At 44.7% G+C, this 21,548-nt stretch overlaps 1 protein-coding gene and 1 pseudogene across 48 annotated transcripts in view; one reads left to right on the top strand and one right to left on the bottom strand.

Moving 5' to 3' along the window:
• Nucleotides 1–21,548, bottom strand: part of SORBS1 (sorbin and SH3 domain containing 1) — a 245,264-nt gene that overhangs the window by 156,451 nt on the left and 67,265 nt on the right. For 47 of the 48 annotated variants that reach the window (XM_057531032.1, XM_057531001.1, XM_057530997.1 and 44 more), the window contains exon 2: nucleotides 17,391–17,486. The gene's annotated coding sequence lies outside the window, so the exon portion shown is untranslated. The remainder of the gene's footprint in view (nucleotides 1–17,390; nucleotides 17,487–21,548) is intronic. The other variant, XM_057530989.1, reaches the window with a different exon arrangement.
• On the top strand, nucleotides 19,358–19,855 carry LOC103017956 (60S ribosomal protein L21-like; annotated as a pseudogene).

The following is a 21,548-nucleotide window of genomic DNA, read 5'->3' as shown; positions in this document are numbered from 1 at the left end:
GGACTTAAGTACTAAAGCACCTTTCACTGCTCATATAGGATACTATTTATGGTTTAACCCTTTACACTGCAGCAGTTTTAAGAAGTACTCATGCTTGTGAACAGACATGAAAACATTTCAATCTAAAGCTCTCTGCCTGACAAGAGATTGGCAAATGAAAGCGTTTTAAAGCTATTTTTACATTCCCTCATCCACGGCTTTCATAATTAAGTTTCTCACAAAGAATGAAGAGTTTCAACACCAAATATAAAGGCAGGGGAAGGGGGAGTGTTCCTATTTAGCCTGGGCTTCTCCTGAATGAAATGGCTCATCTAAGGGGCTCTGAAATCAGGCACATAAATACAATAGAATCTCTAAAAGGAGTCCAGCCAGAGAGCAGGCAACACTAAGGCAATTAGAATCTGCAAGAGGTTTAAACAGGCAACCTTAATAAGTCCCAGGGACCCTACTGGAAGGTATAAGCTCAATGCTATAATTCACAGAGAACATCATTTAGCAGTATGCCAGGGGACTGTAGCACATTTGAGTGAGGCCAGTGGGTGCAGAAGAGGGACAACTGCTATTCACTTGTCTCCAGATTATATCAAAGCCATAATATTTTCATGCATGCCCACGATAAATACATATAGATGCACCTGTATGTTCTTTTATGGCAAAGACCACGGGTTCTGGTCCCAGTTTTGATATTTACGAAACAGATTCCCTTCAGTAGACCATTTTAAACCATCAGAATTTCATTTTTGCCCCTCAAACATAACAACAACAACAAATAAGCAACAGGGAATAATACTTGCCCTGTCTAACCTCACAGGAATTCTATAAGAACCAAAGTGAAATAATAGTTTTATAGTTTTTAACATTCAGCAAACATTTATGTGACACTATACGCCAGGCACAAGGTGCTGGACAATTCTTACTTCTAATAACCTGCTGACACAGGTACTATTATTATCCCCATTTTATGGATAAGAAAACTAAGGACAAGAGATGCTCAGTAATGTGCTCAAGGTTACACAACCAGGAGGTGGGATTTGAACCCTGGCAGTCTGACTCCAGAGTATGTGCTACTATATACACTATACTATGCAGCCTATCATCATAATTACCATGAATACCTTCACTTAATCCCAATTCCACAAATGAGGAAAATGAGGCTCAGAGGTTAAGTCATAAGCAAGCCGAGATCATAAAGCAAGCACATGGCAGGGAGCCAGGATTTGAAACGGGGTCTGTGCCACTCCGGACACTGCACTCTTTTTGCTTTTTTGGCCGCGTGGCATGTGGGATCTTAGTTCCCTGACCAGGGGTCGAACCCATGCCCCCTATAGTGGAAGCACAGAGTCCTAACCCACTGGATCACCAGGGAATTCCCCGGACCCTGCATTCTTAAAACACAGTTACTAAACTTCAATCCACAAATATTTACTCTGCAACTACCGTGCTCTAACACACTTTTTAAAAAAAGGTAAGGAGGTGGTGGTGGTGTTTCCTCAGGAGCTGAAAGGCTTTCGAATCACCACCTCCATACTAAGCCAGCCCCACCCACGGTCACCGAGTTCAGAGCCCCGCCCACAGCAGGTGCCCGGTGATAGCTGATGCCACTGAGGATGAAGATGACCACGGAATATGTTAAATGTTGGGATACAGTTTCAAAAGGGAATAAGACTACTCAAGCTAGAGGGGAAAAAGCCCTACAGGGCAGAATGCTGACAGCTTTAAGAATGAACAGGTGTGGCCTATCTAACAGGTAGAACATTGTAGGTACTTTGTTAATTCCTACTAAGCTTTCAACTCCTGAAGCAGGGTGACCAACTCATCCCGGTCCTCGCTGGACTTTCCCAGTAGTCTCACGTCACCCTGGAGGGTAAATATTAGGTTGGCCTTCCACCACCCCCGCCCACCCTGGTTCTAGCACAGGTGCTTCAAATAGAAGGTGCTCACTACGTTGTTGGTTAGATGGATGGAAGGAGCAATATTTTATTATTTCCAAGTTCACTCACTTCTACGCCACGAGTGTTGCCAAGCAGCAGTTCCCGCACAGCAAAACGACTATGTGAGAATCATTTTAACTAGCACTTTCATTGTTTGTATGCAAATGTACATGCCTAAGATGGGCCCTTTAAAGGGCTTTCCCCTAAATCAACATCGCTCACTGAGATTTTTCTCTGTAAATCCTTTTACGCAGATAGTAGAGAGAGAAATTTCAATCCAGCCTGAATCTGTAATAATGGAGTTAAGGTGCTTTTCTTTATAGGAATGACAAGTCTAAAATGAGGAAACGGGAGGCACTTCCAGGCGCCAGGATAGAGCTGCTCCTTGACTTACTCATCCCAAAATAGGATAGGCACCTCAGAGGGCGCTTTCCCAATACCCAGTTCCAGGAAAGTGAAACACCCCACTGCCTGGGTCCCCCTGGATTAGAATCCTCAAAGCTACTGCAAGCAAACTTTCCAACCTCCCCTTCTATTCCCTTCCCCAAATGTCCTGCTCCAAGCTCAGGCGGCCCGTTCTCTTTGCTGGCCCGTTCCCTTCCTTTGGTTCTGACCCAGGGGCTGGGTGGCCTTGGTCTTGTGCCTCAGCTCAGGGAGAGGCCCAGATGCTCCTTGAGAATTCAACCCTGGCAGAGGGATCAGTAGGTCCAGCCCAGCCCAGCCCAGCCCTGGGTGGGGGCTCTGAAGAGCTGGTCTCTTGGGGAGCCAGGGTGGGAATAAAAGTTCTGGGAGGTCAGCATGGCTGAATCCTGTCCTGAGTCACCCACTCAGCCCTGTATGATTATGCCAGGCAGCCCACGGAGCCAGTCACAACTTAAAATTAGAGAGAACATGACGGCGAGAAGCAAAGTTCTCAGAAGGGCACACAGGGAAGGCAGAGGTTATCTGAGCTTGGAGGAAAAACTCCTGTCATCCAAAAGGGTGGGGAGAACTGGAGCCAGGAAAGCCCTGGAAAGTTCTTTAAATGGCTGCAAAGTGCGCTCCTGGCCTCAGAATGCTCTATTTGCACGTCTAGGCCACAGGAGCAGGGAACGCGTTGATGCTGAACAAAGGACAGTAGTATCTGGTCCACACCTGCTGTTGTCAAAGCTGGTTCTGTCTCAAGCTGGTCACTCTCAAAACTGGCCAGGATGAGGACCACTGCTGGCGGGAGTGGGTCGGGAAGGAGTGGGTGTCAGGAGCGTTTCAAACGGGGTGACATCCTTTTCACCCAGTGACCTGTGACTGACAAGCCAAGATCCCTGAATGGAAACGCCTGGTTGGAATGCCTTCTTAGTTCAGTGAGACAAGCATCTTGGGAGTTATTTATTCCAAGGAAGGGGACGTCCCTGAAGGAAATGAGTACATGCCAAGCAGAGAATACAGCAAATCAAAATACTTCTGACGCAGTCCAAACCCTTGGCTGATGTACTTTCAGTTCAATACCTGGAACTCAAAACCAGCCCAGAGAGAATCAGAAACAGGCTCCCAAGTGGCTGGGAGCCAAGAAGGTCCAAAGTGGCTTCAGAAACCCCTAAGACCAAAGACACTGGGCTCATCCGAAGCCATGGGATTTCTGAGCTAAAGGAGGCATTGGACAGCATCTAGTTCTTACTTTTAAAAGCGGGAGAGGGGGAGGTGCTTAAGGGAAGCAGTGCTGCTGAATTCCCTAAAGTAATGAAGAATTTGAAGACCCTGGTCTTCAAAGTACTTTTTCCAAAATGAGCATTTTTTTCATCATGTACTATTTGGTTAGTTCCCAGAGGAACCAAAAGGTTCAAACCAGTCACTCCTTATCCCCTGTGCTCAATGAGTGGACCTTCCATTCCTGGAACTGACCCCGTGGTACTCTGGACCAAGGGTGACGGGTAGAGAGTTCAGGCGATCCGCAATGAACTGGAACCAACCTCACAAAACTGCATCATCCGTGAACAGGCAGCAAGGGGACCAGCCACACTCCACCCTCTGTCACGCTGAGACTTTAACCCTAAACAGAACATTCTAAATCTCAGATACTGTCCAAAAGCTCAGAGACACATTTATGAGATGGAAAATATACAAACAAGCACTTCTAGACACTCCACCTAGTACCCCATACTCCAGGGATGGGTCTGGAAACCAAGAGGTTATTTTTTTTTTTCCAACCGATACAAAATGGTGCAGATAAGTGTCCACTTTCTCTTCCCCCATGGCTCCCCTTTTTCCAGTGCTCTCTCAGTTCTGCTTGCTCCAAGAAGGAAACTTCCACCGGGCACTACCAGTCTTTAGCACATGTTAAGGCAGCACAATCTGGAGACAGGAGCAGGAGTGACGGCAGCCAGAAGAGGACAGGCTAAAGCAAAAGCACTGAGTGTTTGAAACCACAAGCCCTGAATCTGCATTCCCTCTGTTTACTTAGAAACAGTTGCTGATGCTCACCCCCAAAGGTAAACTAGGACAAACCCGGAAAGGGAAGGGGAAGCAGTGAGGTAAGAGCCGCTGTAAACCTGGCACCACGCAGAGGAAAAGCGCTGTCAGGACGCAGCCTTCCTCTCGACAAGAAAAATGAGATAACAGACCGCTACACATAGTGACAGGAGGCTATACCCAGGCGCTAAGCAGAGGCAGAGGCTCGCCACCTTCACACACTTAAAAGTCATCCACAGACAATTTGGAGGTCGCTGTGGTAGAGTGAAAAGAACATGGCATTTGGAGTTGGAGGAGGAGACTCTGAGTCCTGGCTCTGCCTTGAGCAAAGCTGTGTGACTTCAGGTCAGCCACTCAACCTCTCTGAGTTTTAGTTCTCTGTGAACTATAAAATGAAGGATTTGATTTACAAGAACCAAGACATGGAAACAACCTAAATGTCCATCAGCACATAAGTGGACAAAGAAGATATGGTAAGGGTGGGAGGGAGATGCATGAGGGAAGGGATATGGGGATATACGTATGCACATAGCTGATTCACTTTGTTATACGGCAGAAACTAACACAACATTGTAAAGCAATTATACTCCAATAAAGATGTTAAAAAAAAAAGAAGATATGGTATATATATACAAAGAAATATTACGCAGCCACAAAAAAGAATGAAATAATGCCATTTGCAGCAACATGAATGGACATAGAGATTATCATACTAAGTGAAGTAAGTCAGAAAGAGAAAGACAAATATCATATGATATCACTTATATGTGGAATCTAAAATATGACACAAATGAACATATCTACAAAACAGAAACAGACTCACAGACATAGAGAACAGACTTGTGGTTGCCAAGGGGGGGAGGGAAGGATTGGGAGTTTGGGATTAGCAGATGCAAACTAGTATATACAGGATGAACAAACAGCAAGGTCCTACTGTATTGCACAGGGAACTATATATTCAATATCCTGTGATACACCATAATGGAAAAGAATATGAAAAAGAATATATATAAAATAAAGTAAAATGAATGGGTTGGACTAGCTGCCCTCATAGTTTTCTTCCAGTTCTAACATTCTGTTACACTACTAAATGCTGCAGCAAAGCAGTCACGCCCCCTTCTATTGAACACCTTCTGTATGTCAGGTGCCCTGCTGGGTACTAGAACAGTTTGCACTCAAGGAACCTTCCAACCCACGTATGCCAGCAGCCTGTAAACAAGCTTCTACAGTACAGAGGGAGAGGTGTGTGGACAGGGTGAAGGGTCAGCTGACCCAGCAGAGAAAGAGGGCAATCAGGAACAGCTTCCCAGAAGTGATGCCCAGGCCAGCACCTGAAGTACGTAATTAGGCCATAGGAAAGGGCAGAAGGAATAATATGTACAAAAGCACACAGGAATGGCCCAATAGGGCACACACGATGGGAGGAGTTCAGAGATAAAGGGCCTTATAAGCCATACTAAGAAGAGCTCTTGTCAGCACCCCCAGGCCCCCCCAGGCCCCTGCTGTTCACCCTAACATCTCCCTAGGCCAACACCGGGTCAGCCATCAAGCAACCACCCAACTCCTGCCCCCCAGCCTGTCCCTGTTTCCCTGAGTCACATGGCCAAGCCACACCTGTTTTACACACAGGCTTCTTTGCAGTCACTCAGTAGGCCTTGCTTTCAACTCTTGTTTGGTCCCTAGTGCCCAACCCATGACAGCTGTTCCAAATAGTTTCCATCTGCCTCAGAGCCACGGCTGCATCCCACCTACCCCGCTCAGGCTCAGTAGATGACCCCCACCTCCTCCGTTCCTGGGAATGCCTGTCCAAGCACCGCTCCTGTAGCAATCCTTCTGGCCACCTGTTCCAAGCTCCTTCCTACACAGCCCAGGCCAAGCTGTGGGGATCTCTGCTCATGAGTACAAAAGAAATTAAAAAGAAACAGAAACCACAGTCATCCACCCATACAGGCTGTTGCCCATGCATCTGACTGGGCTCTGAAACAGCACTCTTCAGCGGGATGAGGTGTAGGCATGTACCCTGCACGCCAAAAGGCATTACGCAAATACTATTAGGTACTCCATCACTGTTTTTTGAAGAAACAGGTAAAACAGATTTTGATTCTGAGTTGCAAATACATAGTACCTTCAGGCATGTGAATCAAGAATGCAGCCTAGGATTCTGCCAAAAAGACCCTTTCTATAGGCCTTTTCTATAACACAATGGCAAGGCCTTCACGAGCCTAGTCTCTGGTCCCTGCTTTGTTCCTCTACACACAGTCCATTTAATGCCAACCTAAGCAGCACTGAATCATTTTAGTGCCTTTTATTTCTGAAATAAATTTCCTAAAAACACAATGTTTAATATAAAATGCATACTCAATAGGTTCCATATATTGCATGTATGTTATACTGCACTGTGTGTAGTTATTTATTTTTCCATGCTCTCGGTGCCAGTATAAGTTCTCAGCCAAAGGAGAGCAGCACAACACAGTCTCAGACGACGCAGCCCCAAGCAAAACACCCAGGGCACCGCCCTGCGGTGACATGTTCTACAACGTGTATTGTTTACTCTGCCAGCACTTCTCTGTCTGCCATTTATTTATTTTTTGCTCTGGTCAACAATTTTGACTCATAATGGACAAGAGACGGTCTGCAACTGGTGTTGGACCTGATACCAAGAAATAAAGGAAAAGTATCACCTAAGATTGATAAATTCGAGTGTCGGGTACTCTGACCAGTGAACAGGGGTCAGCTTATAGACGGGGAGTACCGAGCAACGGAAATATGCTATAGAATGCCAGGAAGATAAATACCTCTGCCCAGATCACCTCCACACCATCTACTAAACAGAGCTAGAGAGCTTTCCCACAGTGCTGCAAGCTCAGGGCAATGCCATGAGCTCCTGAGTACATAACTCCTTACACTTAGTTCTCTCGTGTTTATTCCAGGTAACTATGAAGAAGAAACGGCATTAGGAACCCTCCTCCATTTGATAGGGACAGAGTAAAGGGACAAAGTAGGTGATTAAATAGTTAATTCCAGGACTTCCCTAGTAGTCCAGTGGTTAAGACTCCAATGCAGGGGACCCGGTGCTATCCCTGATCAGGGAACTAGATCCCACATGCATGCTGCAATTAAAAGATCTCACATGCCAAAACGAAGATCCCACGTGCTGCAAAATATTTTTTTAAAAAACAGTTAATCCCACTAGGGGATTGTAAGTAGAAAAAAACATGGGAGACCCCTGTAAGTTAATGATCACTCAAGAAAGCAGGCTTGCTTAGCAATAAAACCATGCAACTGAAGCACAAGACATGCCCCCAAACAATAAAACAATGGTGGCATGAGACCCACATCCTGCCCAGTGAGCTCAGTAAGTTAATGACCCCTAGGACATGTTCGCTGCACACATAAAAAACAATAATTTGGGCTTCCCTGGTGGCGCAGTGGTTGAGAGTCTGCCTGCCAATGCAGGGGACACGGGTTCGGGCCCTGGTCTGGGGGGATCCCGCATGCCGCGGAGCAACTGGGCCCGTGAGCCACGATTGCTGGGCCTGCGCGTCTGGAGCCTGTGCTCCGCAACAGGAGAGGCCGCGATAGTGAGAGGCCTGCGCACCGCGATGGAGAGTGGTCCCCGCTTGCCGCGGCTGGAGAAAGCCCTCGCACAGAAACGAGGACCCAACACAGTCATAAATAAATAAAAAAAAAAAAAAACAAAAACAAAAAAACAATAATTTATGGAAGGTGACATTTCAAAGTGAAAGACCCTCATTGTACTGAGACCTGAAATAATTTTTCCATAGTGCCATGATAGTCCGAGCTTGACCATGTAGAGACAAGAAAACTCCCCTGCCCAACCTGGAGGAGGAGCTGATGATGGAAGCGGGACGTCTACTCAAGAATGAGGAAGAAGGTGGTCTTTTCCCCCTCCCCACTTTTCCTTTGATTATAAAACTGTAGCCCACTAAGTTCTATGGAGCACAGCACCCTCTTGTCCGTCCTCTTGTAAACCTCACAAGCATCCTAATTCTAATAAATCACTTCTTATCTACCACTTTGCCTCTCGCTGAATTCTTTCTGTGCTGAGACATAAAGAATCGGAGCTCCTTGGAGCCCCCCGAAATGCCACCTAGCGGTTTCCCATTGAGATGCTGCTCTTCCAGCCCCACAGAACTGGTTACGTCGTCGGTACCCCAAAGTTTCCCAGAACTCATGCACAGCTCTGAGTGGGCGGGGCATGTGACAGAACAGAATTCTTGACTGTTAGAGTTTGAGTGAAACCCAAACATGATCTCATTCTATATAAGAAACAAACGAAGCCCAGGGAGGGTGGGTTGTCCTAGGGTAGGTGGCAAGTCAGGGCCCAGCAGGTGGCCAGAGTGAGAGCTCCCGTCTCCTCTTTAGTCAGTCCAGCAAACCAAGAGTCTGCGATGATCTTTCACCCTAAAGCCAAGCAGCTAAAAATGAAAAAGGATCAAGAGGCTGTCTCCATTCTGGCTAGCATTTAGTTTTCGGAAGTTTACAAGAATGATTTTAGGAGGAAAAGGGTGTTATTAGAATCAAACTGATCACAATAGCTCGTAAAAGGGGAATGATTTAGATTAAATTCACACGGTTATTAAAGTTTTAGGATGGTTTGTTGCTTTTTGTTTGTATGAAGCTCCTTGCCTATAATCTACTGAATACTTTGGAAGGTACCAGGGCCCAAAAACCTAATAATTCTGCTTCATTAAAACATCAGTGGCTTCTGTCATCCAGTTTTATATTTTTGTCTGCTTACTGTAAAAAGGGAGATTAAGAAATGTTCAAACTCCTTCAAGTTCAGTAGTTTAGTTTTGTATGAAAGAAGAAGAAGAAGAAAAAAAAACTGGAACAATTTAAGAGCAAATGTGATTAGTAGATTTGTATAAATGTTTCCAACATGGTAATTTTATGAGCAAACCACATTACACAGAGTACACGATATGTTTCAAAACTAATATAATGATACAATAACTGTAAAGAATACTAAACAAATTACACTACTGCTTTCTTTCCTTCCCCTCTTGTTTAAAAATGCACAAATCTCTTTAAGGAAAAAAAACTGTTTCACTCCACAGCCAACTGTTTTGCTATCATTTTAAATGTAGTTTCCATTATTTTAAAAGGGGGATACCAATGGGCCTCCCTGGTGGTGCAGTGGTTAAGAATCTGCCTGCCAATACAGGGGACACGGGTACGAGCCCTGGTCTGGGAAGATCCCACATGCCGTGGAGCAACTAAGTCCGTGTGCCTAGAGCCCGTGCTCCACAACAAGAAGCCACTGCAATGAGAAGCCCGCACACCACAACAGAGTAGCCACCGCTCGCCACAGCTAGAGAAAGCCCATGCGCAGCAACGAGGACCCAACGCAGCCAAAAATAAATAAATGAATTTATCTTAAAAAGGGGGGGGGGGAGCTGCCCTGGTGGCGCAGGGGTTGAGAATCTGCCTGCCAATGCAGGGGACACGGGTTCGAGCCCTGGTCTGGGAAGATCCCACATGCCGCGGAGCAACTGGGCCCGTGAGCCACAATTACTGAGCCTGAGCGTCTGGAGCCTGTGCTCTGCAACAAGAGCGGCCGCGGTAGTGAGAGGCCCGCGCACCGCGATGAAGAGTGGCCCCCACTTGCCGCAACTAGAGAAAGCCCTCGCACAGAAAGGAAGCCCCAACACAGCCATAAATAAATAAATAAATAATTTTAAAAAAGAGGGGGGATACCAAAATGATGTTTTGCTGAACCTCAAGATCCCTTGATTTGTCAAGATAAGATTTTAAACTGATACTGAAAGCCAGGGGTTACAAAACCAATAGGCCGAGAGGGCCAACCAGGTAACAAATGATGGTGTGGAACTGCAGCAAATTGGTACTCATATACTCCCACACGATGGGATTCAGGGCTGTTCCACTCCAGGCCACGCTATTCCATGCAAGAATATGGCCCAACATTGCTAGATATTCTAATTTTCAAGAGCAGCTAGAAATCAAATCATGTGAAACTTCCCGACTTCGAAAATTCTGGCCACTTACTTCAAAAACTTTTAAAACACTGGTGTTTTATGGGCAGCTAGTTTGAAGGACAAAATGCTATAAACATGATTAATTCAGGGAGCAAATTCATCTAGAAACACAAATTTATTGGAAAACAAAGGTTGATCTCTATATACTTTTTTAAACCTATATTCCCCTATAATAACTTTTCTCTTGCCCAAGAGGAAGGAGGATGGGGGAATACATAAATTTGAGAAAAAAAATTGAAATTAGCTGTTAGAAAGCAAGAAGGGTAAAGGTACCTCTACTTCCTTTTTTATTAAAACAATAGCAATTCATATAAGAGTATGTCCAGCTTTTGAGTCTATGTTGGGACAATTCCAGAAGTTGCAAATTTTATTGAAGTTAGGCTGCCCTAGGCATAGCAATTTTCCCTAAATATTTTGTCTAATCAGAAATGCCACCCAGAGCTATCCAGACGCAGCTGCTTTTATAATGGTATGCTAATGGTTTGTGTGACTAAGTTAGAAGGCATGATAAAGGGGTAGGCGAATGTCACCTCCTGAAAATGTAAAAGTATTATCTATGCAAATTATGTAGGTGCATATGCACCTTAAAGGGTTTCTTGACCCTCCCCCCCGCCCCCCCACAAAAAGTCTAAGAACCAACACCTGATTATAATAGTGAAAGTTCAATTGTGCAAGTTCAAGCATAAATAATGTAGTCGCTTTTTTCAAGCATACCTCTGCATGAACCAGTTTTTAATTTAATCACTGCCTTAATCAGCAGACCAGAGAAAATCTCTCTGAGTGAGGAAAACAAAGTAAGTCACCTCTGTGTTGATAAGGAGACTGCAGGACCAGGGGCACTGCTGTGAAGTAGGTATCAGGTGGTGCCTAGTCTAAATTAGTCAGTGGAGCAATCAGAATGATTGCTGATCGCCTTGTTTTAGTGGCATCCCCAAGCACAGTCTAACATTTACCTCCCCAAACTGGGGGGCGGTGGAACAAAAAATGTATCTCACTATTTGTAGTGACTAGATAGAAAAGGAGAAAGTATCTTGTTTTTACACATGGTTGGCTTGCAAATGTGATACAGCTTCCTGTTTGTTTTAGGAGTATAAAATCAAATGTGTGAATCTCTTGGAGAAACATCAAATAATAAGAAATGTCGGTGCTGCATGGAACGGATGTCATGTCTTTGTAGAACACAAAAATGTTGGCCAGAAAGAAACGTTATAGAACCTCTGGTAACACAAACCAATATGGCAGCCCAGGGAGATACTTTTAGACAATGAGCCCTGTAGAAACTGACACCCAAACAGCACACACTCCAAACAGTGTGGTGACCAGCACATTGGTTCTAGACATTGAATTCTAGCCTTCACTTTATGCAAATTCCATTTTGAACATTTTCTGACAGTAACTAAGATTCTTAAGATAAGGAAAATGAATTTAGGATGATCATTTTAATTTGACTGAACTCTGGGGTTAGGAACTATCAACCACAACGGATTCCAAAGCCCATGTCCTGCTCCACAGAGCAACAAGACTTTGCTCTAAAGGGCAGCAGGGAGATGGCCAGTTGAAACAGACATAATTTGTGGCTCAGCTCATGCCAACTACACCTCATTTGAATTCACATTTGTCTAAAGTAGCTGAATAAAATGTTGGCCAGAAACAGCCTTAAATCCTTTTTGAAAGAAGGGAAGGGGGAATGAAATTGGCCTGACTGACATTTCCGTAACACGCAAAAATGAGAAACTCAAGTTAAAGAGGCTGTAGGAGAACAGAATTTGCCACCCCAAAACATGTCTCTTTGACATATTATTTTAAACTGGTTACACTTTCTAAGAAATAGCAGACATGGGAAAAATTCTGAAAACCAAATAATAGTTACCCTTTTGGAAGAAACATTTATCAGGGAAATCTTCATTTGTAAGGGTGTCTCCATGGCTATACCAGGAAGAGGAGGATGATCTGATCTCTAGAAACCCTCATCAATGGAGAAGATGACGACTAATCTACATAAAAACCTTACCCTAGCTTACAGTGCTTTTCCTGGTCACCTCCCATAACTGACGCTCATCCTCTTTTATCTTTAGCTGAGGATGGTATTGAAAGTGAGGGAGTTGGTCACTTGGGGGAGTTACTCAGTTTTCCTGGGACTCTACCATGTATACATGTTGTTTACTTCTGTTTGGTTTTCTCCTGTTAATCTGTCTCGTGTCAATTTAATTCTTAGACCAGCCAGAAGAACCTAGAAAAGTAAAGGAACATTTCTTACCAAAGCCTAGTCCCAAGTTGCTGATGTACATGAAGCCTCAGAACAAATAATGGCAATGGAGACTGAACAGGCAATGACCTTGGTTGACATACACGACGAGCAATAGTAACGATAAAACCAAATAGTGAAGGAACTTTAGATTTTTCTAGATCATTTATTACACCTAGAAGGGGCACTATTATCCTTTTTAAAGGTAATACATAAACATGACACAAAAAAATTTAGAAGGACAAAATGGTATAGAGTGAAAAGTAAGTTTTCTTCCTATACCACTCCCCCGCCGCCTGCCCCCCAAGGTTACTTATCTCCAGCAGCTCCTCCTGAGATGGTCCACATGCACAGGAGCAATGAAGCACTATTCTGCATACCTGGCCTTTTTTGTTTTTTAAACTTAAGGCAGATTCTACCATTTTTTAAAAAGTCCCACCACCCCTTGTGATGAATTGGGAGATTGGGATTGACATATATACAATAATATGTATAAAATGGATAACTAATAAGAACCTGCTATATAAAAAAATAAAATTAAATTAAAAAATTAAAAAAAAAAAAACCTCCACCACCCTTAAGTCTCCAGGGGCATGGGAAGGTAGCAAATTTTTTCTTTTTCTCATTCCTGAAATCACTTACTAAAAAGGAAACAGGAGAAATCCTCCCTACCATGACTGCCAGTCAGTTTCATTCTTTTTTAATCTTATTTAGGTTCCACTCTGAGAAAAGATGACAAAGGAAACTAGGGTTGGTGTCAATCGTCATGAACATTCCACTGAAACCTTCACTTTGCCAAAAATTAATGCTTTCAGACATAGAATGCTACACAATCAGTGTTCATTTTCCAGAGATTAGATGCTCCAGAAGTCTCACTGAGAATATTTTCACCGAAACACAAGGGTCTTGAGATACATGGATGGGGCTGCCCGTGGCCCAGGCAACTTGAAACAGCACATTTTATAAATGCTGCTTGTCCCACTGCCCTCAACAGCTGCACTGGTTTCCCGTTCTTTTGTCATTTCCACAAAAGGCCTGAAGAAAAAAAGAAAACAAAACAAAAAACACAAGCCTGGGGAAAAAGTGGAAATGTTTACAAAGAAGAGAATCTTGAGGATATTCAAAAGCCTTTGGAGAGGCTAACCTGAGGCTCCCAGGGCGGTCAGAGACGGTGGGCCCCGAAGCCCGAAGCCCGGCAAGAGGGAGGAGGCTGGCAGGCGTTGAAGTGGTAACTGTGGGAAGGGGACAAAAGTGTCTACAGGGGCTGGAGATACCCAGACTAAAGAGACTTCCCAGGTAACCTGAAAACGGAAAAACCAAGGAGCCCAGCGAGAATATGCTGGAAGCTCAGTGGGGCAGTTTCTCTGGGAACTGGACAAAACCAATACAGGAGAGCTGTATTTTGTGCCAGAAGCCCACAAATAGATGAAAATGTGTATGTTCAAAATATGATTTTCTCATATCAATGGATGACGGTTAAGGGGTATGGGTGGTCCTGAAACACATACGTCTACGACAACCATCACTTCAACCATCATCAGGTCTATTTTTGCAGCTTTGTTATCTTGTAGCATTTACCTTTGGTACTTCAAAGATATCCAAAATGTCTCCTAAATTGTGGTCCTGCAAATCACGGTGCCTGTTTGGCCTTCTCATAAAATTACATCACAACTTTCACCGCAAAATTACTGATTTTCGGGCATTGCTTTCCACTCAGTGAACCTTCATTTAATGAACTTTTGAATATGATCATAGAATGAAAAAAATCTGAAACGTATTAACAGTGAATTAAACTTCATCAAAATGGCTGGTGGAAGTTCTAGTGCATGTAAAGAACAGAGTCGCTTACAGGCTATTATTGGCAAAGGATGCTGGATCCTCCTGCTTGCCAGCCAAAGACAGCCATGTGCCAAATGCATAAATGCAGTTTATAATTCACTCAGCTGGCCAGATTTTAAATCATGCAATTCTAAAACTAATTTTCTTGATTTGGGGGAGTCACAGTATTTTTTTTTTTTTAAACATAAGGTGAGGCTTTATTACTACTGTCATATCATCTCACTTGAATAATTTATATTTACATTACATGAAATTATCCCTTATTCATTAGCGTGTGTCTTTGTTTACTTCTTAGTAGGGATTTTATATGGAAAATCCACTCTTTGCTTTTCTTTTCTATGTCCAAATCCTACCTATTCCTCCCTTCTCTCCCTGAGTGATCGCATCCAGTCTCATAGCTTCAAATACCATCTACATGCTGATGACGCTCAAAGGTACCATTTCCAGCTCCAGCCAACTCTAAATCTCTCTAAGAAAATCGAATGGGCATCTCAAACTTCATATGCCCAAATGGAACTCTCAGGATCCTCCCCAAACCTCCCTCTTTGGTCCCCATCTCAGTAAATAGCATCATTATATTCACCCAGCCAAAAACACTGGGCTTATTCTTGGCTTTTATTTTTGCTCAAACCACACACCCAACTCAGCAGGCTCTGCCTTCAAAATATACCCCGAGCTTGACCAGTTCACTTCATTTTATAACCACCACACTAATCCAAGCCACGCCCTTATCCCTCGCCTAGGCCGGAAGGGCCTCCTACAGGTCACAAGGATTCTATTCTTGCCCCCAAAGTCTATTCTCCATTCAGGACCAAGAGAAATAATTTTAAAGCTCAAAGAAGATCATATCACTATTCTACTCAAACTTCTCAAAAGGTATCCAGTCACACTCTGGGTTTTGGAGTAAATCTAAACTCCTTATCATACCTACAAGATCTGGCTCCCACCTACCACTGATCTCATTTCATATCACTCTCCCCATAACAACCCCCCATTCAAGGCCAGCCAAACTGGCTGCCTTCCTGTCCCTCTGTCACGCCAAGCTCAGCCTACACCAAGGCCTTTCTTTTTGCTTGCTGTTCCCTCCGCTAACCACTTCCCCCCAGATTCCTGCACTCCATCCAGATCTCTGCACAAAATTTCTAGCCCCCCCCCACAGACCTTCTCAGACCTCTTTCAAAAAGAACCCCTCACTCTTTTTATAGCACTTATTATCACCTGAAATTATATTATCTACTTAGTTATTTCCTTCATTCACAAAACAATATTTTTTTTTTTTAATTTTTTTTTTTTAATTTATTTTATTTATGGCTGTGTTGGGTCTTCGTTTCTGTGCGAGGGCTTTCTCCAGTTGTGGCAAGCAGGGGCCACTCTTCATCGCGGTGCGCGGGCCTCTCACTATCGCGGCCTCTCCCGTTGCGGAGCACAGGCTCCAGACGCGCAGGCTCAGCAATTGTGGCTCACGGGCCCAGCCGCTCCGCGGCACGTGGGATCTTCCCAGACCAGGGCTCGAACCCGTGTCCCCTGCATTGGCAGGCGGATTCCCAACCACTGCGCCACCAGGGAAGCCCCACAAAACAATATTTAGTGAGCACTCACCATGTTTATGTGCAAGGTGCTCTTCTAGGAGCTGAGAAGACAGCAGTGAATAAGCAAAGATCCCTGCCCTCACGGAGGTCACATTCTTGCTTGTCACCCCACTCGAATCTAAGCTCCAGTCTGTCTGTGACCACCGGGTCCCCAGTGCCCAGAGCAGTGCCTTGGCACAGAGTAGGCATTCATACATATTTACCAAATGGCTGAAGCATCCCATCCGCCTGAGACCATCTGCTTCCGATGACTCCCACCACAGAGTTCTTCCTAACAGATGGGTCTCTGACTGAGGGACCCAGAATGTCCACTGTGTCCCTTTAGGCACAGCAATGGGGACAGTCAGCCTCCCATACCTGAGTTGGGTCCCTAACCCTGGGCCTGACTAACTGTCCTTCCTTTCTGCCCCACCAAGGCACCCTGCAAGCTCCCCAGGTGGCCATGCCACAGGTACGCGTCTCACTGGGTTGTAAAAGCACCTGGTCCACGCGGTGGGAGCGGACCAGGCAGTCAGCAGCAAGCCAGCCAGCTTCTCTCAACAAAGGGCGGCTGGACTCGAGACGCACGGGTCATACTGCCTCCCTGGCTCAGTGTCCTGCCCTCAGTACTCACGTGAGACCTTCACCATCAACTACCTAGCACGCCTCAAAGTGCTGCCAGCACTGGAACACACTGGTGTTAAAGACATATTTTTGCCTCTTTCAACTGCCACAGATGCAAGACATTTACCTGCTATGATGAGTAATTAAGTTTCTTTCAGGGGGGAAAAAGGAAGAACATTTGTTAACTGTGAAATTATCTGATCGCAAACAAAAATGAAGGTAATTGTGAAACATAGTTAATTTATCTTTCTAAAAAATGGTAGCTGGAGTGGTAGGAAGGAAAAAAAGGAAAATGAAAATCTCTTGAAGAACCACTCTGGAGGACTCAAAATCGGTATTTAAAACCCATGTTTCCAACCTATGTATTCACATCTCAATTTGTTAGCACAGAATTGCCCAGCTCTACATCTCAGAGTCAGATAGGATTACTCTGTATTTGCTCAGCATTTTATTCCCTTGGAAGCATTCTCATATAACTTTTCAGCAGGGCAGGATTCATTTCTCTGTCTGGGGGCCCAGCAAAGCCAAACAATGCACCTAAGATCCCACAATAAGCAGAACGAAGTAGGTACCAGAACCCAGATATGCCTAGGCCCATCCCAGTGTCCTTCCTTCTCTAATAGAAAGGACAGTGTGGTTCTCTGAAAATCACGTTCTACAGTCCACTGAAAACATGTCCCTTCACCGCAGCAGCAGGGAAAAAAACACACACACATACATATTCACCAGTGGTTTAAGGTGCTGGAAAGACGCATTGGTCCTGGAGCTGTGGGCAGAGAGAAGGTCTCACAAACTCTTCCAATAAATGCCACTCCTGCAATGACAAACATACAAGGCATCTGCTGTGAATAGGGCATCCTGTGGCCTCTCTCCAAGGAGGCCATCCAAATACCAATTGCCAGGCACCCTGTTTAGACTCAAAGCCTCCCTCCTCATCTTCCAGCCCCACTTCCTTCTTACCCTGACTTCACCTAGTAGAAGCAGAATCTTCAGTTCCCTGGTTGAAATGGTCCCCATTAGAATCAATGGATCTTGGACAGAAAGAAGCTCTAGAGATCATTTATAATAGATGTCGAGTGGGTCACATCTAGCCTACAGAGATATTATATTAATCTGCAGGATATGCCTAGAAATTTGAGCCAAAACTTAAAAATCAGAGATGTCACATAAAAACCCAGACTTCGGGCTTCTCTTTAAAAAAAAAAAAGAAGAGGATCTGTCAAAATAGCCCATGTTCATGTCTGGAAATGATCAGCTGGTGCTAAGTAGCAGCTGCCCTTCACAGGCAGGCTTGGCTATTCCAATACGCCACAGTCGCTACCACTCCCTATTGTCACAGAGAAAAGCTGTGATGATCATTGTCCTGCGTTATTTTGTTCGTGGTACAGCAATATTTCCTTCTACCTCTGATTCTAACAAAAGTAGGAACACAAAAAAGGGGCTGAGTTCTAAGAGGAAAAAGAATGGTATAGCACATATAGCAACTTAAGTTAGCAACCTCACTCCTGTAGACATTTGCAACCCCTGAACAAGAACAACACTCCCATTTCATACAAGTGTAAGCAGAAGACTAGCTTACCCACTCCCACAGTTAGAATTTGCTCTGCCTTTAGACCCTAGGTCCAATCCAGGACTCTTTTGCTATGCCCCATTGCACAGTAATCTTATATTACAAAGCAAAAAGCAAATTTTATGTGTGTATACACACACACACACACATATGTATGTGTTTCCCTTGAAGCTAGATACTCAATTCAAGGAACTACAGTTGAAGTATCCAACCTACTCTGTACTAAAATGCTTACCATACCTTCATCTGCCAAAGAATATAAGAGTAAGTTATATCAGGTTCCCTAAGGGCTTGTTTCCTAATGTGACATTTTCAATAAAACGTTACTGCTTTAAGCACAGAAGTAGTTCTCACAAATACCATAAATCCGCTACTTCAAAAGTGCTCAGTTAACGTTCCAAACTGTCTGAAACACTCCTTATGCTAGAAAAATGTCCTTTAATATGTATCTTGAATACAAGGCTATCAATAAGCTTACGTATAGGTACCAACACCGTAATAAATGAACAATGTTCAACTATAAGGTCATGGAGGGAGTTATTTATATCGTCCCCTCAAAGCATGTATAATTCATTCACTCAGCAGATATTTACTGAACCCTATTACATGCCAGGCAGTGCACGAGGTGATGGATACACAAAGATGAACAGACCCAGTCCCCTAAGTGGCTCTGTCTGGGTAAAAGATCCAGACACTCAAAGACTTCTAAAACAATGTGTAAACGTAAAGATCTGGGTAGACACAGGTGCTGTGGGAGCCCTGAGCAGGGGTTCCTAGTGCAGCTGAGGTGAAGAGATGCTTCCCAGCACGGACAGAGGCCTGAGGAAAGCCTAAAGCAGGGATGGGAGTGGAGCAGTCAGGGGGCGAACCGAGGGAAGGAGGGAATGACAGGGACAGTGTGGGTAAAAGCGAAAAATATGAACAGCCCCTCCCTCCGATTGAGTCTTGTCCAGATTTTGTATCACCTTATGGGTCTTAAAACCCCCCACCTTATGCCACCTGACCCAATATCTGCCGAGACTTGATGCACAAGCCCCACATGTGCACCCGTGGAAGCTGATCTTGCCAAGTGCCCATATCAACAATGCCACCAAGCCTTTGTGTCGGAACCGCCATCTTCCAGTAATTCGCCAAAATGACCAACACAAAGGGAAAGAGGAGGGGCACCCGCTACATGTTCTCTAGGCCTTTTAGAAAAGATGGAGTTGTTTCTTTGGCCTCATACATGCGAATCTACAAGAAAGGTGATATTGTAGTTATCAAGGGAATGGGCACTGTTCAAAAAGGAACGCCCCACAAGTGTCCCCATGGCAAAACTGGAAGAGTCTACAATGTTAGCCAGTATGCTGTTGGCATTCTTGTAAACAAACAAGGGCAAGATTCTTGCCAAGAGAATTAATGTGCGTATCGAGCATATTAAGCACCCTAAGAGCCGAGATAGCTTCCTGAAACGGGTGAAGGAAAATGATCAGAGAAAGAAGGAAGCCAAAGAGAAAAGTACTTGGGTTCAGCTGAAGCGCCAGCCTGCTCCACCCAGAGAAGCACACTTCGTGAGAACCAATGGAAAGGAGGCTGAACTGTTGGAGCCCACTCCCTATGAATTCATGGCATGACAGGTGTAAAGAAAATAAAAGACCTGAACTGTTAAAAAAAAAAAAAAAAAAAAAAAAAAAAGCCACCAATTCAGCCCTGCTGCCTGGCAATGTCCACCTTTCACATCCTCAGGGCAACAAATACTGTGCCAGAGTCTGCAGGACCCAAGAAACATGGGGGTAGAAACACTGAGCCTTCTCGTATTTCGAGAACTTCCATGATGTCTAAGAAGACAGTAAACAGATTTTTTTCCTGTGCCATCACAGGACGGTCCTGCCTCCATCTCAGGATCTGGATTTCTACAGACAGAATCTACTATGCGGTCGAGCCTCAAGCAGCAAGTTTCGTGAGAAAATGTTCCAGAATATCTGCCCATCAAAACGCCCAGGTGGAGCTCCCCTTTTCTTCATGGACTAAAAAGGGAGGAGCGGCCAGCCCTGATCTAGGCTGAGGCAAAGCCAAGGGGCAGCATCTCTGAAAGACAAGCGTTAGGAAAGGGGCATAAAGAGGAGTGAAGACCAAATATGTGGCCATGGTTAGGGTTCAGGGTCAAGGTCCGTTCGAGAAAATAAGGAAGCATCCCTGGATCTTAACTGGTGGGCAGGTTCCCAAATCTGGCTGAAAATTAGAATCACCTAGAAAACTAGAACAGTTTCTTGGGCCTCAGACCCATTAAATCTGAATTTCTGGTTTGGAGGCACAGAAACTATTCAGGTGATTGTGATGCCTAGACTCTGATACTCATTTGGAAAAGGGTATCTTTCACCCTTTTCCAGAACACTCTTTCACCCTCTAGAACGATCTCAACGTTATTAGTTCAGCATCTTTCCGGCAGGATTCAAGGATCCAGGCTTTGGGGGAGTTGTACATCCTTAGTATGTTTACGCACTCCCTAAATCACACCGTCACAACCATCACTTTACTCCTTTTTATTTTAAATAAAAATTGAAGGCCAGCAGCCAGGATGGCAACTGGGTAAGTGAAGCCAGCCTCCCTCTCTGCCCTTGTCACTATATATCATGACCCAATGCCGGGGCCTCCAGATGATCTACTGGAGTTGTCCAGTCTCAGCAGATCTGAGCCCTTGTACACCTGTGTAGGCTCACCCTGGCAGAGCAAAGGGTCGGGGAGCATCTGGTCACCAAGGTGGCCTTTGAGGAACAGCTCCAAGGCACACAGCACTCTGATCAGATCCTTACTGCCCACCAAAGATCAGGACACTGCAGATCAATGCAATGCCTGGAAACCTGCCAAGCCAGCCGAGCACTTCTCTTCCCAGATTTCCACTTGTGGTCAAGAAACGACCTGAGCAACCTCAAGCAAAGAATGGCAAAGTAAATGCTGTGAACCACAAGGATGACAGATCAGAGTAAGCCGGTTCCCTGAATGGACCAGCCTCCAGAGATTTCTTCCCCGACATCACCAGATGCTACTAGGTGACCTTCAGACAGCCCAGCACCAGAGAAACCCATGGCTGACCAAGGTCAGCCTTCCTGACTGCAAGGCCCAGCAGCAATCCATAGTATCCTTCACGAGAACAAGGAGACACTCAAGCATCCCCTTCAACCTAAGGGCCCTCCACTTCAGCCATAATGCAAATTTGGAACAGCACAGGTGAGGCAGGAAGTCTAGGAAAAGCACAAGATACTAATTTATCCCTTCTGGGGAGAAAAGCAATCCAATATTTCTTGCAGTACCATTATATCCTTGCCT

The sequence above is a fragment of the Balaenoptera acutorostrata genome, chromosome 16, assembly GCF_949987535.1.
Source record: "Balaenoptera acutorostrata chromosome 16, mBalAcu1.1, whole genome shotgun sequence".
Taxonomy (NCBI): domain Eukaryota; kingdom Metazoa; phylum Chordata; class Mammalia; order Artiodactyla; family Balaenopteridae; genus Balaenoptera; species Balaenoptera acutorostrata.
The sequence above is the reverse complement of the archived record's forward strand: the minus strand, read 5'-3'. Positions and strand labels throughout refer to the sequence as shown.